The sequence below is a fragment of the Lichenostomus cassidix genome, chromosome 15 (genome assembly GCF_008360975.1).
Source record: "Lichenostomus cassidix isolate B80296 chromosome 15, HeHo_3.0, whole genome shotgun sequence".
Classification (NCBI taxonomy): domain Eukaryota; kingdom Metazoa; phylum Chordata; class Aves; order Passeriformes; family Meliphagidae; genus Lichenostomus; species Lichenostomus cassidix.
The window spans coordinates 7999753-8018038 of NC_139496.1; the positions used below are offsets into that span (position 1 = coordinate 7999753).

The 18286-nt window shown below is 43.4% G+C and overlaps 1 long non-coding RNA gene across 4 annotated transcripts in view; it reads right to left on the minus strand.

Moving 5' to 3' along the window:
• LOC146430307 (uncharacterized) overlaps nt 1-18286 on the minus strand; it is a 209964-nt gene that overhangs the window by 7532 nt on the left and 184146 nt on the right. For all 4 annotated transcript variants that reach the window (XR_014855329.1, XR_014855328.1, XR_014855331.1 and 1 more), the window contains one exon: nt 14685-14830. This is a non-coding gene — a long non-coding RNA (uncharacterized LOC146430307). The remainder of the gene's footprint in view (nt 1-14684; nt 14831-18286) is intronic.

An 18286-nucleotide genomic window follows, 5' to 3' on the forward strand; every position in this document is an offset into this window, starting at 1 on the left:
TCACGCCATGCAGCTATTAACCAAGGGGGAAAAGCATTCTTGATTTTGAGCTAATTAAATGGCTAAGAGTTACCAAATCTCCATGTGCCCCAGTGCTGAGCAGGCTTGGTGCCATTCCAGCTGTGGACTATGGTAAGAAGGCAGTCCAGAGAGGTCTGTTTGCTGGAGCATCATGATGGGTCAAAGAAAGTTCCTGGCAGGCAGCACAAGCCCGTGGGTCAGATGTTGTGCAGTCCTGTTTTATATCTTGCCTTTATGTATTAAATTCTTGTGAAGCTCTTCAATAACAGAACTTCTGCTGCTCTTCCACATGTTGTTCCAGTATCTGAAAATCTACAGACTGAAAATCTAGGTGCTTTTGTTTACAGATGCTTGAATTCACATATCTGCTATTGAAAGTTATTGTCCATCCATTTAATGAATCTAACATTTCCCCATGGCTCCCAAATTCCTGCATCTCCAGGTCCTTCAGCGCACACAGCTGAAATTAGATGGGAAGTCTGTAAATGGTGTAGACAGATACTGCATTTATCTGTAAGGGTAAATCTTTAAACAATGGAAGATATGCAGAACACTAAAGGGTCAATGTATATTCTTCATATGAAGTTGAGAATTCAGGCAAGTCTATAAAGTTGCTTTTCTTTGTAATTTTCTCTAATTTTCCTATGTCTTCAGAGGAAGGGTTTTGGGGCATTCACTGGACATTCACAAGCAAAAACTGTTGCTATGCAAGTGGATTAGGATGTGGGTGAGGCTTTAAATAGAATAGAATAGACGATAGAATAAACAGGACTAGAATAGAAAAGAAGAAAAATAGATCAACTTATAATAATAATACATGCATGGAGAGGGCTAAATGCATTGCTGCCATCAGTTGCTCAGACTCCTTTGATTTAAATTAATTTCTGTCCATTGACTCCAACCTGACCAGATGTGCTGGCCAAGTACATTTGAAAGCTTCCAGAGTATCTAGTCACACAACTGAGGACTGTCTAGATTAACTGCCTGTACAAACTTGAGTGACCCAACAACCACACATTCACCAATCATCAATCAGGCCTGCTTGCACCCTGGACCTGTGGCTGCTTTCTGAGTTGTGCAGAACTGTGAGGGCTGCAAGTCAAATCTACTTTAGCTGAGCAAAGCACCTTGGACGCCAGTTTTTGAATGTATGGCTCTATAAATTTCAGTATGGCCTTTTGAACTATTTATTACTATAGAACTGTGGGAAATCCCTTTTGGGAGAGAAGTGGCACAGTTGATATTTATCACTACAAAGTCTATTGCAACACACTGTCTCTTTCCTTTGAAATAAAAGCTTTTGAATTACAGATGATCAACTACATTCACACCCCAAGCGAAACCCAAATATTTCTGGCATTTTGCCAGTATCGGCTTGGGTGTGAAATATTTGACATTTTGCATTAATTTTTACAGTAGTAAAAGCACTTTCTCAGCTAAATCCTCCTTTGCCATCCAGGCAGTGCCACCGGGCTTGCAGCTACTCCAGACTCCTATTCAGTAAATCTATGTCCCATGACTGAAGGGAACTGTTGTCCTGGCTGTTGTGCTACCTGACCATTTCCAGATGCCACCACAGTACAATCATTGACCCCAACTGCAATTTGATAGGTTAGCAATAAGCAATACTTTGGGATATATTTTGATAAAGGCAATTGCATTAATCAATGCATGTGACCAGTGAAACAAGGCTGCTGTACTGTCTGTGTGCAATGTGGCTGAGTTAGCACCAATACAGGCATCTTAGCTCAGCAGTTCCAAAATCTCTGGCTCTGCAACCTGAACGTAGCATTAACTTATCTTCCTCTCTCATGTATTGACATTTCTTTCCTTTGGGGAAGGAGGCACAAGATTTTAATGAACTGAGAAAGAAGATGTTAACCTTGTAAGAGGGATCAGTCACAGAGTGAGTTCCAAGTTCATCTCTAACACCAGTGGCCATTTCAGTATTTCTGCTAACAGGGTCAGTATTCCTGTCTCCAGGAGATGAGCAGTCGCCCCATTAAACCCTGCTTTTGTACAGTTTTGGGGACAGAGGTTGGCCAGTCTGTGAGGACCCATGGAGCAAAGGCTGACAGATTTCAGACCATTGGGCTGCCCAGCTCTTGCTGAGAGGCAGTGAGGGAACAGATCACACCATCTCTGCAGGACCCTCCTGAGAGAGCCGAGCTGTCAGTCGTCCAAAGTCTCAACCAAACTCTTAGCTGTAATTAAATAGAAATAGAAAGGAGGAATAAATATTTGTCTCCCTGCCACAACAGTCACTTCTAGCATTCAATTAATCTCAAAGCAGAGATCTGTCACTTGGAATTTCACAGGACAGAAAGAATGCTGCCACTTGTGGATCTGAATTTTCACCAGGGAACACTTGTAGGTGGGAGGTTTAGACTGTCACTTGCAGCTCATTAAAGCTGGCTACCTTGGGCCTGATGTACAAAGGCATCAAAGCCCCTCATGATGCAAACAGAAACCCAAGACCTTTGACCCTCTAAAGGTATGATTTGAACAGAAGTTTTGTGCTTAAATTGCTTAGAAAATTTTGTAATCACTTCTAGACTTCTATCCTCTTCGTATAGGTGAATCAGGAATGGTTGCATACTTCAAATGCTCTCTTACAAAGTCCCTACACCTTTAAAGTATTCCATTCTATGATAATGGATCTACGTAGGCATCTGCTGGCCAGAAGACTTCCCTGCTCATTTATGATGTTAAGGGTTAGGATACATGACCTAGTGGGCAGGAAATTAGGCACACACACAGCTTACCCTCTTTCTGACTCATGGGATAAAGAAAATCTGGGGGAGAGGGAAGAGGATGGAGCAAGAGGGAATGAGAGACAGAATGATCAGAGTTTTTCCAGCTCCTCCTCACACAGTTTTTATCCATGGATGTTTTACATGGGCTGAGGATGCTTTGGGAGAGCCCTGGTCTGTATGAACAACCATGGGCATGTGATGCTCAAACCAGAACAAAAGGCACTGTGAAACCCATGTACACTCCACGCTGCCTGAAATACTGAAAGCTACTTTTAAGAGACAATTTACAGAAAAATAAAAAAGTTTACAAACTGGTTTACGAGACAGTTAAATGGCTCTTGAGGGGGGGTCTTTATAATTGAATTATAAGAACAAAAGAAATCTGAGGAGCAGACAGAGGCCTTAAGGCCCAACATGCTTGACCTCATTTGGTTTAATTGCACTGCTCGCTCTCTCACTATAACCTTCACTTGGACAACAGTCTCTGGAAATCATTTAAACTCCTTGCTTCAGTTGCCTTTCCTAGTGATTTAGTCAATAATTTTATTACCTCTTTGGTAAGATAGCTCTGAGTGCCCCAGTCTTTAATTAAAAGCCTCTTAGGTTTGAATCTTTTAGCAATATGAACATATCTATCAAAGATCATTATCAGAACCTTCTATAAATGTTATAACTCCCTCCTAGTCATCTTGAGGATGCTGTTTTCCATTGTGGATGAACCCAGGTCCCCTTGCTCTGTCCCTCTCTCTGGAGCAGGGTGCAGAGCTGAGGCCAGGCTGAGCTCTAAAAAGCTCCTGGAGGAACAGTGAGGTGCCAGTGGAAGGGTGGCCAGGGCTGCAGACAGCAGGGACAGCAGGGACGTGTCTGCAGCTGGGGATGAATGGGGCCAAGGGAGGCACCATAGCACTGGGAATCTGTGCTATCCCTGCCACATTTGTCCCTACATCAAATTCGAGAACAAGCTGCTTCCTACCATCAGAAGTTCAGCCAGCTCTCCCATAGGGAAGCACCTGAGCACCAGTGCTGGCTGTCACACTGTCCTCCGGCCCTAGGATAAAGCACAACCTTTCTTCCTCAGTTTCCCTTTCTGCAAAATTAGGGTAATTGTGGTGGACACCTCAAGGGGGAGGGGGTTCAGAGAGATTAATGAGCTCTTTGTAAAGTGCTTTGAATATGAATACTGCTAAGGATAGTAAGTGCTAACTATCAATTATTAAGTGGGAGTCAGGTTTCAGGAGCTTTATATCAGGGAAAGGTTAAGGAAGTGTAATAGCAGAAGACATGTAATGAAGCTCAGTACTGCCCCGTAGCACTGGCTATGAAAAGCTAATATCCACAGTAAAAATTCCAGCTCTGTAGCCTATGCAGAGTATTTTGCTCTGCTGCTATAATGATGACACTTAGAATTAGACCGACATAACCTAGAGAGCTCTGGGGACTCATCATCTCTGAGATTTCACTTAATTATTGGCAAACTCTGTCATTTAGTATCCCAAGCAGGCTGCGCTGTGTATAACCAACACATCTAATTTGATTTCATCTTGAATTGCTCCTATGAGTGGTCTTGAATGGAACCGCATCTGGTATCTTGGCAACGTCCCTTCTTCTCTTGAAGAGAGCTGTCCTTGAATCTATAAAATGGATCTTTTACGGCAGGGGGGTGAGTGTGCACGTGTGGGGGGGGGGAAACCCTCTGGGAGCACACAAAGGGAGGCTTGGCTTACATGCACAGTTGACACGTTTAGGTTTTTCATACTTTTTTCCCAAGTAAATTATAGCCATGAATCTTGGTGTAAATATTTTTTTTTTGAGCTAGGACAATGAATTTAAGAAGCACTTCGGACACTTGATCCTTAATTGAAGCTTTCAAGAAGGAATTGGTTGCTGGTTTGTATGGACAAAATATTATTGCTTTCCTCTCTGTGACATACAATTAGAGGGGAGGGTGGGGAATCAAGTATACATTTCAAGGAGAAAAACACACTAATCATAAAAATATAGCGAGAAGGTGATTTTGCCATGTAACTTGATGAGATTCAGAATTGTGGCATGTAGGACGTAAGGATCAGTCAGCTTCCCACTAACTCAGGATTTCTCTGTCCAGCCAGCCCTCCCTCCTGGCAGCTGGCTTGTGGAGAGGAAAACTCACCCCAATTTTCATGTACAGCATAGAAATGAGAAACAATTCACAACTCATTACCTTCTTCAGTGTTTTGGATGTTATAGTTTAGATGGGGATAAACCCAGGTGAATGAATGAGTGGTTTCCAAGTTAAAGTTTCAGTAGGACCAGAATACACATTAGACCATGAATATTATCAACTACTTCATAACTTGCTTACTTGACAATCTGATATGCAGAGAACTTTTTTATTTTCCCACAAGAGGATCCAGTCTTTTTCTATTCAAAAGAAAGCTGTGGTCATTTCTTCCTTTAAAGACAGACCTTCTAGCAGCATCTAGGATTGCACAAACTGCTTATTTGTAATGATTGTGTCTATTTACCTTGCCTTGCTCAGTTCTCTCGAGCAGAGTGAAACCACAGTACCACGTGCATTTGTGAATATACTGTGTTTGAGTGGTTAAAGTACATTCATCAGCTCTAATAAAGTGCTCAGTGCTTCCTGGATGTACAGGATATGAATCACATAATGTGAAGAAGATGACCACATAGCATCCTCATTACTGAGCTGGATTAGCGCTCTGCTGCCTGCAGAGCAGCTGTGCTGGTGTGTTACTCTGCACATTTCAACAGACTGAGCAAAAGGAGGGAGATGGATGCAATCCTCTCCTCAGGCACACAGGAGTTAATTATGAAAAGGTGTAATTTTTGATTGGTATTTTCTTATGTAATTACATCCCTGACTTAACATGGCTTGGTTCTGACTGTTCTTTCCAGTAACAGTATGGCTTCAAGTACAGAGTGATTATTGATATTGATATTTGCACTTCAGGTTTGGTCAGATGGAAGAACTCTGATGACTTTCCAAATAAATGGAGAAAAAACCCGATGCTAACATCAGGATATTTTGGGTGATTAATAAGGGGAGCAATGTTTGCAATCGGGATGGAGTTGGCAGTGTTGCTGGGAGATCTCCAAGTAACCCTGCTGCAGCACCATTCTTATGACCTGAGTGGGACACTTCCAGTTTGTGCAATGGTTCCACTACACTTCAACAAAGCTGGACTAACTAGCAAAGGAAATGTTTATGAGCATCTATGAAAATAAGTGATGTCAGGATAAAACTAATCAGAACAAAGGGACTCGTGCCTATTTTAAAGTATAAGTAGATCTGGCTTTAATTGCTTTTTTGAAAACTTTTGCTCAACATGGGCCTTTCTTCAGTTTAGAGAATAAAATACAATTTTTGGTTACTTTTAGATTCAAACCATTGCTGGCACTGTGTAGTAGAACAGTTTTTTAAAAAAAAATCCAGGGCAGTCCTTTGATTAAAAAAATTGATGACTGCCAGACTAGACAATTTCTTGGGGTCTCTGCCAGCCTTATGGTTCCATGATTTGTCATCACTCTGGAAAAGTCTCTGCTCTCATTCCTATCTGTGTAGCTGCACTGTCTTCATTTTACAAAAAGAAGTGATGTGGAGAGGATGAAGTAGCTTGCCAAGAACCAAAAAGGGATCAGTGATCAAATCTGGGCAGAACTCAGAGTTCTTTTCCTCTGTGTCACCAAAGAGCACAGCCCCTGATGGAACTGCTCAGCTGTCCGAGCTACCTTCTCTACAGACCTTGGGGTCTGATCCTGCCAGTCAAACGCCAATTCCACAAACAATTGTTTTCATTAATTTCTTTAACATTCACTCATCCTCCCTCCTCCTTAGCATCTTTTTCCCAATTCCATCTCTTCACACGTCCATGACATCACCTGCATGCCTTCCCAGGCTTCTGCTGCCACTCTGTTCTCCAGGTCGGTATTCCCATCACTTCCTTCCCAGTGGCTTTTGGAATCACAGAAAGAGTGAACACATGTGCAGAGGCGGGTAGAATCGGAGACAGGTTTGATTTGTGGGAAAGGAAAAAGGGTTGAAGAAGAGGACGCAGACTGTGCTGGCTTTACTACAAACTGATGTTTATGAAAACTCTCATGAAAGAATTTAACACAGAATGACCAGGAAATGCCAGGAACGTTTCAGACTCCCTACTCCCTGTCACCAATAGGTACAACATGCCAGTGTATATGACACACTCACAGCCAAAAGTATGCAGAGTTCATGTTCTTATTTAAATCAAACCTGCAAAAACCCCTCAGTATTTGGCTTCCAAGAAAAATGACGACTGTACAGTCATGTTGTCTGTCTGTTCCTTGTCCCAGTAACATTTCGACTGGATCAATTTCTAGGAAAATGTTTCAAAGCTATTAAGATCTCACATGTTTAATGAAAGTGAGTGTCTGGATGGAAGATGAAAGCCTTTGCCATAAAAAGTTCTTACGCCTCATAATAAAGATTTGGAAGAGGATGTGCAGTTGCCCATCCTGCTCTGAGTTAGGTGTAAATGTATCTACATTTTCCTCAGTGAATTATTTTTGAGTCTGAGTCTATTCTGGAAAGCCTCTAGCAAGGGGATGCCTCAGCACCCCCTGACCAACCCAGAACTGCCACCTAAGCTCTTCCTCCACATACTGCTGTCACATCATCTTGGTATGGAAAACAGTTTTAGGGCAAAGTAAAAGAAGAAGGAAAACAGAAAAAGTAAAATACTTCTGGGTAACAGTGGCAACATCAGCTCTGTATCCTGATATGGATAACACAGCAGCTGTCTATAAAGGCAGATCCTTTCAAAATTTAAAAGACTATTTGGAGAAATCAGTCCCAATAGTCCCATAAGCACAGATCAAAACACAGCAGTGCTGAATGTTGCCAATTTGTTGCTGACAATGCTTTGTGTCACTACTCTTATTTAGGAACACGAGATGGAAAACACAGTCTTAATACCTACTTATCTCCAATAGCCTCTGCTCCTTGTTAATTTCATTTTTGGTATAAATCTACTCTACATGCCATGTCATTTTGTGAGAGCCAGAGACCTGGGGCTAAATGTGTATGAATATCACCCAGATGCACCCTTCGCCTCGAAGCCAGGCTGCGAAGCATTACTCCAGTGTGAAGTGCGAGAGATAAGAGCACACAGCCAAACGCCACGTCCATGAGCAGCCTGGCCGGGCACAGCGGTGCTGAGCGCACAAAGGCACCGGGGCCGCGCTCCGAGCTAGCCCTGTGGCCACCGAGAGGCACGGCTCAGCCAGCCCGGAGCCGGGAACCCAGCAGAGGGCACTGCGAAACAACAGCCAGGGAGAAGGAATCCCGGGGCAAAGCCGCCTTGGGATCTCGCTCCAGCGCGGTCCAAGGACTGGCCAGCTCGCCTTTCACACACACAGGGGCGTCCAGAGCGGAAATCCTGACAGAAAATCCCGAGCTTTCTGGGAAAAAAGGAGAGGCATTCGCTGGCGCGCTGCTCCCCCGATGCGTGTTTGGTTTGCGAGGGGAAAAAGTGATGGTTTTCCACACCCTCCAGCTCGTGGCTGTGGCTCCGACTGCAGTATTTCCGCCAGGTTTTCTGGCAGTGCCTAAGAGCTAGGGGTTGTATTTCAACATGTATTAAAAAGAAAGAATATAGGGAGGGGCAAAAAAATCTTGTTATAATGGGAAGGGAGAAGGCAAAGGAGGAATCTGCAGTCTTTGCTCTTCTTTACATTTTGTGCAAACTGGTCACTTACTGGTTTCTCTTCCCCTGCTGCTGCCATCCTGCCAGACCAACTCATGTTGCCCTTCCAACCACACTGCGGGGAAAAGGAGGTTTAAAAATCCATCGGCACTCACAGAACGAGTCCAGCAGTGCTGCTCAGACCCCCACGCCCTCATCAATAGCTCCTGCACTTCGATTGCACACTCCGTGAGCCACAACTGTCCCAGGATAATTAGGAAGTACTGAGGAGGTTTAGTTCAGGCATTCCCATTTCAGAGCTGTCCTTTTCTCTGCTTTCAACTGCTTATTTTATTTACTCTGTGCTGAATACTCTGTCCCTTGACCTTTCACCTTTCCAGGAAAGCTAATTCAATATTTTGCCAAACATGCCAGGGTAGGGCAGAAGCTGACCAGGGAGGAAGTAGGCATTGCCCCTTCTTCCCAGCACCCAGGCTCTGCAGTGTGCCAGCTCACAATAAATCTTGCTCCCATGTGCCAATGGGCACTGCCTCTCTGCACACCAACATCACAACAAAAGAGTAAGAAAGACTTTGTTAAATCTTTTGGGAAATAGGATGACATTTAGAAGTTAACCCCAAAGATTCAGGGAGAGTTGTGGCCAGCAGAAGGGTGTAGGAAAGTGGATGGGAGGCACTTTTACTTCTGAATCCAGCCTGATTTTATACTTGCAAGAAGAGTAGAAAAACTTCTCTTCCCCTTGTCCACAGGAAAAAAGGAAGTGACGGGTATAAAACAAACCTCAGCTGACTTTGGGGAAATAAAGGCACTAAGAATCAACTCTACTTATGCTCCTTTGGCTTCAGGTTTAAGTTAATATTACCTCTTTCTATCAAAAGGTTTGATTCTCATTTAAGTGACAGTAATGTTTATTGTGGCTCAGCCTGGCTGCACAAAGGCTTGTCCATCTATTGTTGGGTGGTTAAGTTCTCAGGTTTTGAATTCTTGCAGGTGAGTCAAGGAAATAAGATTTAGTGACTTTAAAAAAATTATTGCTCGTAAGAGACAGATGGATTGCAAACAAAGGGCTGGGTCCTGCTCCTGTTGAAGGCACAGAGTTGAGGCACCAGAGTTCATTCCTGACAGCCTTAGGTGTTCAGGGGGAAAGAAAGAAGTGAGAGCTGTAAGCCTAAAAGCAAGCACTGACTTGCTGTAAGACCTTCACAATTACCTCTGAGGGGAGAAACACAGCTTGTAAAAAAAATTATAAGAGGATAACTGCACCTTCTCCTTCATGAAAATGAGCAAATTCCAGAGTGTTTCTTCTGCCTGCTATGCGATTTGCTTCAGCTTCATTTCACGTGCTGTCTCACACAATAGCCTCCAGGGATTCTCAGGGGAAAAAAATTTAGCTGCCTCACCTTCTATGCCCAACTCCTGCCTTCCTGCAAGAAAATTATTTGCTGTTTCCCTAACAAACCAGCTTCAGTTGTCACTGTAGTTAAGGTTATGTCAACACTTCTATTATAAACTCCTCTTGTCAGGAATTTACAAGTCGGCTGTAAAAATTCCCTTTGCACTTAATTCTGGCAGAGATGAAAAAGCCCCAGGAGCACATTAAAAAAAAAAAAAATCAACATTTACATATTGGATTTTAACACTTTCCAAGAAATGAATATTTTAATGTTAATGCAGATGCTGTATGACAAAGACCTACATGAATGGGTCCAGTCAGCGAGGGAATCCTCCACTGAAATAAGTCACCTTGGAGTGCCCTGCACACCAGTGCTGCAAATATGGAAACATCCCTGACTGCTACCAGAGGAATAAGAATAAAAATGCCCTAGAAAAACCTCATCTCCTTACACTGCAATGATAAAATGAAAGCCATCCTGTTTATTGAAGGATACATCCTGTCTGTCATACCAAGAAGCTGAGTTTGAAGGTTTCACAGTAGTTGAGGAAGGATTTTTTTTTATCTGTCCAAAGTATTTATCTCACCTTCATCCTCCTTTGAACCCCTCATTATCACCAGCACATTTAGCCTTTCTGGTGCATTACTGCCATTTATTTTAATTTCAGATACAGAACAGTGATATGGAGAGAGGTTAAATGATTTGCCCAAGGTCACAGAGGACAGGCCTCTGCTCTGGGAAAGGCACTTGCCCATGCCTGAGACTCACCCCAGCAGACTGTCCATCCTCTCATGGCTTGCTAAGGAGTAAGAGCAATTTATCGTCCTTAATACAGCTCGGAGCCTGCAGTTTCTTTTCTCTTCCCTGGGCTATTACTTGGTGGGATTTAACAGTTGCTGGCTTCATTCTCCCCCTCCACTCCCACCCTTGTTTTTTACAGGTCTAAGAGGAGCCTGAGAAGGTCTGGTTTTGGATCTGCAGAAGCGCACAGAGCCTGAATTCTTTGCACATTGGAAATGTTGCTGCTTACAGTCTGAAGCAGAGACAGGCCAGGCTCTGCTGCGTACACAGAGATGTTGTGCTTTTACATTCTGCCCATTCTGCTTTTACATTCCCCTGAAAAGTGGGAGTACATGGCACTGTGCTGAACTCTGGGAGTCTTCAGAGAAAAAAAGGGGAAGGCCAGGAGAAGGCAAAAGAAGATAGAGAATAAGCACTAAGTGGTTTTGACAGTCTTTAGTTAATTTTCAAATGCTATAGGAAATCAACAACTGAAAGAAATTATAATAATCCAGTCAGAACTAGTGCAGCTTCAATAAGACCACATTTTTAAAAGTATGATTCCAGCACTCTAAACTCTTCCACATATTTAATGCATGCAAATATCTTCACCCATGTGTATGACTCTGCAAAGTTATGTTTTCAGCCTTGCAAACCACATTTTAAACAAAGACTCAGATCTCCATCTTTCCCCTCCCTTTAACTGTTCCAGTGCACGCACAAGGAGTGCTGCTTCCTCCAGTGACACCAAGCAGGACATGCACTAACCTGGGACACCCCAGGCCCTGTTCTGAGTGAACCATGGTGTCAGTCTGCCAAGGAAAGGACCAAGTTCTGTGCAACAGAACCAGGCCCAAGAAGCGCAAAAGGAATTTACAAAGCAAGATTTTCCGTAATATGGTCCATTGGCTTTTGATAATAAAAACCACATTGCAAATGGCCAAGAAATTAATCTTTAAAAGGCAGCTGTAGCCCATGTGTATTAACTATTTTTCAAAGACATTTCCTCTGGATTTTTGTTACCTTCTTTAATACATGTTTCCAGCCAGCAGAGATGTTATGCTCTGTGGGTGAAATATAATATGCATTTTTAAAACATTTATAAATATGTATACACCCTATGGATTCACACGGCACTGCAGGAGCTGTGTTCTGGTCTGCAGTCTTTAAAAATTAATTACAAATATACTAAGGTGTATGTTCAACACAATGCATGGGGATTTAGCCACATAAATTTCATTAAGGCTAATGAGAGGTGTGCAGCTAAAGCCTTGCATATCAAGATATCATGCATAAAGAAAAGCCTGTCTAATGATGTATTTACTTATTAAACCAGAACAGCTCTGAAGGGCATGCGTGTTTATCTAATTTTATTTATTCCTTTTCAAAAGAAATGGAATGCATACATGAGCACACATGCGCACACTCACACCTATATTCTGCAGAACACAGAATTTAAAAATTTGATATGTTTGTTGAAAAATACCTTGAAAAATCAATTAAAATGATTCTTCGGCTGTTGTTATTTTTTGTAACAAGCAAGATTAAAATGTCCCTTGAGGTCACAAACTAGAAACGCGTAAATAACCTGACTATGTGAAATGGCACTTTTGTGGTAATAAAGGTGTTGGTGGCACATTTCAGTAGAGTTGTGATTGTGACACACAGTACTCAAAGCTGGAAAATTCTCAGTTCACCTACGTCCCTTCCTCAGCTCTCACTTTTGTCATCATAAAACTTTCTTCCTCTTCTCAACAGTGGGGCATGTAGAGGGCACACAGTCTGCATGAAGGGAAAGTCTGGGTTTAGCACATGTGCATGGGTAGAAACCGGGTGGTTTTCATCAGTTTTGTTAATTCCTGGACACGAAGGAATGCATTTCATACAACTGTTTATTTTCTTCTCTAGATTACAAGTGGGTTCCTTTGCTGAATGGCTACAACATGTGTTTGCTGCCAAGTTCAGGATCCGAAGATGCTGCTCCAATGTCTCTTCTGAACACTTCGATGCCATCTACTAGATCATTGTGTTAGGGGCCAAGTTAGGGCCAGCAGGGTAAAGGCAATTTATAACCCACATAGTGACATCAGTCTAACCTAGCAACCTCCCTAGCAACACTGCCAAAGCATCACAATGTGGCCCCCATAGCTCAGATGATATGAAGATAGCAGCATTGTTAGGGTGGGAGGTTGCCACTTTGGCCTAGCAACAAATAACAGCCTGACCTTGGGATCTATTGAAAGCTGAGAAGCCAAGCAGAACAGAGGGAGAACCACCAAATGAAAACCCAAGAGTTCCTGTCTATTTCTTTTATGTAACCTAAACAAATTCTTCAGAGAAAAATATGGCTATGCTTCCAGACACGCTGCATGCTTATATATTCAACATTGCTTTTCCACATGGCTGGTTAAGAGCTGAACAGCTTTTACATTGTGGTTTGGAAATCATAAAACCTGTGTGCAGAAAAAGGATGAATAAAGAAATCACTAGAGCCAATTGAGAGCAGTGACAAACAGGCTGTGTGTTGCCATTAAAGTGCACTGATGTGAGGGCTCCCACCCCCAAGTACCACACAGGGTAATCCAGGAGCTGCGCACACACCGGGCTTTGGGCTCACCCAACAAATCCAGCTGCAACCAGCCTGTGTGCAGCATTTTTGTCACTGAAAATAATGAGATGGATATAAATCACATCCCCCTCCTCCTTCTTTTCTTGTTGCCCATTCAAATGAGCCCCTTGTCCATGCCATTGTGCCAGGTCTGCACAGGCAGCTGCCGAAGCAAGGTAACATATCTCTCTCCTATATACACATGAAGGGTAGGGCATCCTCTAAAGACACTCTGAGGAGTTGAACCTGACCTGCTTGATATTTCTAGTTTTGAACAATGATCCCATGTTTCTAAGTGAATACCACTTACAGCATCTTGACAGTTACAGTGATTCAAAGACAACTGAGAGAAACAAATGGCAAGTATGGAAAGAGTAAGAGATGCATTTGTTTCTGTACAGGTGGCCCTGAGCCAGCATGTGGTGCAGGAGGTTGCCTGATGCTGAGCTTCCAGACACCACTTGGCCTTAAGAAAATATAAAACAGTATTAGCCCAGAAGTTCCTAGGAGAATTATAAACCTCAGAATTCCAAAGCTATCCTGTACAGTGACCACTTCTAAGACCAACCAGTGGGGATAATTCACCTCCCCCTTCCTGTTTGCTGGCTTTAAGCTACCAGCTGGCCAGGGCAGAGAAGCTCAAATTGCAGCTGCTTTCACCCTCTTTAGCTGTCAAGATAAACAGATGACTTTGGTTTGTGGCAACAGAATATTGAATATATACTTTCAAAAATATAATTTCTTTTGAAATTTCAGTGAAACATGCTTTCACATATGTGTGGCTCTGCACGTGGGTCTATGAATACACATGCATTTTTATATAATTGCATATTTTTAGTAGGTTTTAAAAAATATTTGTAATTCCTCCCATTTTTGTGCATTGTTTCCCCCTCATAGAACACTTGGTATCACTTTCAGTTTATAACTTCTCTTGAGAGAGGAGCCACAAGCCACAAATAGCCAATTGTCTACTTGCAGCAGCCTTTTACAAAGGAACTGATAGAGCTGAACTGGACATGGTCTGTCTGTCCTGCTGTCACTGCTGCAGTAACCACAATTGTCATGTGGGCAACACGAAGTCAGGGGCAGTTTATCTAATGAAACCGTAGTACAAGTTTCCTCACAGAACACAGCATCTGCCCATGAGCTTCATTTCTATTTTCTGACTGTGACACATTCAAAGACATTGCATGAAGTGTGCGAAAGTTTAGCCCTTTGGATGTTTCTTAAATTATAAGCTTTAAGTACACTGAAAACCAGTGTGGACTGGGAGAAACCTCTGATGTGTTAGTGCCACTTCCTACATTCCATACTTTTTCAAACTCAAACCAGCCAGCTGAAGCATTTTTAACTCCTCTACTTTCCCATAACAGCCCTTGCTGGAGATGTGAGCATCCAAATGGTGAAATGGAGGGTGCAGTGCTATCCAAAGCAGTGTGCCTACCTCCCTATGATGCAGATCTGCTGGGAATCCCAAAGACATGAAGGAAAAGGAAATTTCAGCTTCTCAAAGTGCTTCCCAGCCACGCTGCTCTGTCTCCTTCTGCTGCCATCTCTGCACTATGGTCTCCTCACAGGTTAAGTTCCAAACTGTAAAAGAATGGGAGGAGCATGGGAATGGGGATGAATTCTTATTAATTGACTGTAAGATTTTCTCCATGTATTTCCTGCTAAGCCTCTTGGAAAGGGCTGATGATCTTTCTCTAGTCCTAATGCTTGCCACGGGTTTCCCCTCAGGGCTCCACATCAGCATTAGCCTTCTCTTCCCCTTTTCCATGCCATTTCCTTTCCCCTTTGAACCATGCTTCCTAAACGAGGGGAGGGAGCAGGGTGTGGAAGTAACTCCTCCACACAGGGCTGCCAGAGAATAAATGGTCAATACTGGCTGTGTGTCTTTTCCTCAGCACCATATTTTGCCAATCTGTGGAATATAATGTGCGAAATACACTTGCAAAAAATAGCTGAGAAACTCATTTCCTCCTCCTTCCTCATCACTCAGCACCTCTACAACTCCAGCCTGAGCTCTCACCAGCCCAAACCATGGTGTTCAAAAGCTCCAGCCCCAGCTCCGGCTGTTCTACGCCCTCCCACTGCAAATTAAGCCCAGAGCAAGAGCCTGGTGCAATGAGTAACCCAGGGGAGATTCATTGTGAACAACACAGGGAAAGTTACTTGATTTCTCTGCTTACACCATTCAGTGTATTCATCATTTTTCCAGTTCTGAAACAGAGTAACTCTGGCAAATACCAGAGTCAGTCTCAGCTCCTTAGAGGAGACAAAAGACTTTACCATTAATATTTCAGGAACCAGCAATAATTTTAGATTACAGAGGTGAGGGTTGCATTGTGTGGATTTCTGTATGTGTATAAATTTAACATTCTGAATAGCCACACTTTTTAAAAAATGAAATCAGTGTCTAAAAATAAATACACCTTATTAAACACTTAAAATTCCTATCCTTCCCTCTAGAGACCATGCATGACTGGCACTGAAGCCAGGCCATTGCAACCAAAAGAAATGAGCAATTCTGATCAGCTGTCCCTGATCTGAGCATCAGTGAGCTGGTGGGGCTGGGGGAGATCATACCAGATGTTTAGATCTGGGTTTTGTTTCACCAGTTAAAGAGAGGATGATAGATGCACAATCTGGGATCCGGTTTAGGTAGACTTCTTCTGTATTTGATGTCAATTTAGGTGCCTCTTCAGTGTAAATCTGGGTAAACCTCATGCACAAGTGCTTGGGAATGCACAGACTCACCCGACCCCATTCATTCTTGCCCAGGAGGGAAAAGCAGTGGCCCTGCATTTGTGAGAGGAATGCAGGGATATATAAGGATCTCCAGCGGCTGCAGTTAATGCCAAGGTCAGCTCCAGCTGACACCCGTGCCTGGGGATGTGGGGGAAGGGATGGCTGTGCTCTGCGGCCAAGCCACAAGATGTCAGGAGACGCTGTGCTGTGCCGTGCTGTGCCGTGCTGTGCTCACGCTGCGCTCACGCTGAGCTGTGCTGCGCTAATGCTGAGCTGAGCTGAGCTGTGCTGTGCTAACACTGAGCTGTGCTGCACTAATGCTGAGCTGTGCTCATGCCGAGCTGTGCTGCACTAATGTTGAGCTGTGCTAACGCTGAGCTGAGTTGTGTTGTGCTGTGCTAACACTGAGCTGTGCTGAGCTGTGCTGAGATATGCTGTGCTAACACTGGGCTGTGCTGCTGTGCTGTAGCTGTGCTACTGCTGTGCTGCACTGCTGTGCTGCACTGTTGCACTGCTGCCCTGGCAGGGCATTCTGCATTTGGGCCTGGCAGCAGCCTGGAAGCTCCTGCCATCATTTTTCAGGCCCTCATGCTATCCTGCATCCTTACCATGCCACTCTGCTCCTTGATGAAAAGATGTGAGAAAGAAAATGAGGAATTTGTCCCTTTTCATGACTTTCCCCAAGTCTCTATTTTACAGCTTGCCAATTCCCTTGCCATATATCTACCTGCAGGTTCCTCTCTTATATCTCACTTCGTTTGGTAAATTGTGTTTGTATTCTCCACAGGGTTGCTGGCAATTACAGCACACAGCGAGGTCACTGATTCACCACTGTGTTTTCAGAAACCTGCCTCACCATCCCCATGTAAAACTGAAAACGAGTCATAAGTGAGAAAGAAGCAGTTTGCAGGAACGCTCACGATAAAAGGGTAAACAAGATCTTACACAGAACCATGCCTGGGCTTGCATCCAAACACAGTGTGTTACAGCTTTAATATAAAGGGATGGCTGTAAGATGCGTTTCGTTCTCGCTGCATGCACTCTGCTAGTGAATGCTCTGATCACCAGACACTAACTGTGTGCTGTGCACAAATCCTGCAGGAACCTGCTGGTGGAATAAATCCTCTTCCCACACTTACAGTACACCCCTGTGCCACATTTTTGCATGTCAAGCAGCCAGAGCACAGCCATGTGTGTTTGTAAAGCAGCAATGACAATTCCATGAGGTCCTGTTCCAGCAGGTGGTATTTGGGGTACACACAATTGCTGGGAAATTTCATGTAACTTCAGTTCTTTAAAATATTCCTTCAGGTCCAGTCTGGTTCCTAGTGAATATCTATCTGATGGGTTGATAGAGCACTCTCCAAAAGACTCCCATTTTGTTGCCATTGTCAGATCAACCCCAAAATGGTGTCCTGCTGCATCCCTCTCCCTTTCACACCAACACATACTTGCAGAGTGAAGCTCTTTTATGGAGAAGTAATTTTTCCAAGTGCAAAGCTACCATACACAGAGGATATGTGTGGCCAAGATCTGCACAATTCACAAACTAAACTGGGAATTTCAGGACTCAGTTCTTTATTATTCTTTTTAAACCCTTCCTTTGGCTGTAAGGGGTATAAAAAGAATAAATTCAAGGTTTCAGTCACCTGAATTGGTAACTCTGATCGCTCTGTGTGAAGGTGTAAACAGAAACACAAGTCACTTACATGCAGGGAGGAGTCAGTCCCTTATTTTTCCACACTAGAAACTGTAGTACCCTACATGGAAAGTGCTGCAAAACCTCAATGGCTTTAGGCAACTCCCAGATTAAGATACTTTTCAGTATATGCTGTTCCTGATTTCCCAAATGGTTGCACCACTCCCCACCAGCTTGTCTCCATTGACTTTAGTGAGACCTGCTAACCTACATTGCATGACAGCACCAGTGGTGCCATGAAAGGATGAATCAGGGTCACTGAGAGTCTGGAAACTGCTGCAAAGCCAAATGTGCTCTGTCTGGCCATCCTTATGGAATCTGGGATTCTGCTCAGGAGTCTGTGCAGCAAGGGATTCACTGTTTCTTCAGCACTGCATCACCTGTGCCATACAACTACTTCTCTTTGGGTTACATTTTCAAGGAGTTGTGAAAAGAGCATTTTAAAAACTCTGCCATTGTCTTGTACTGCTATTTATATGTGAAAAATAGCTTTCCGAGCCTCCTCGCTGCTAAACTCAGCTCTGGTGCAGCAGAAACCCCATCCTGTTCAACACCTTATTTTGCTTCTGTATCCATGTTCCTGAGTTTCTGGATACTAA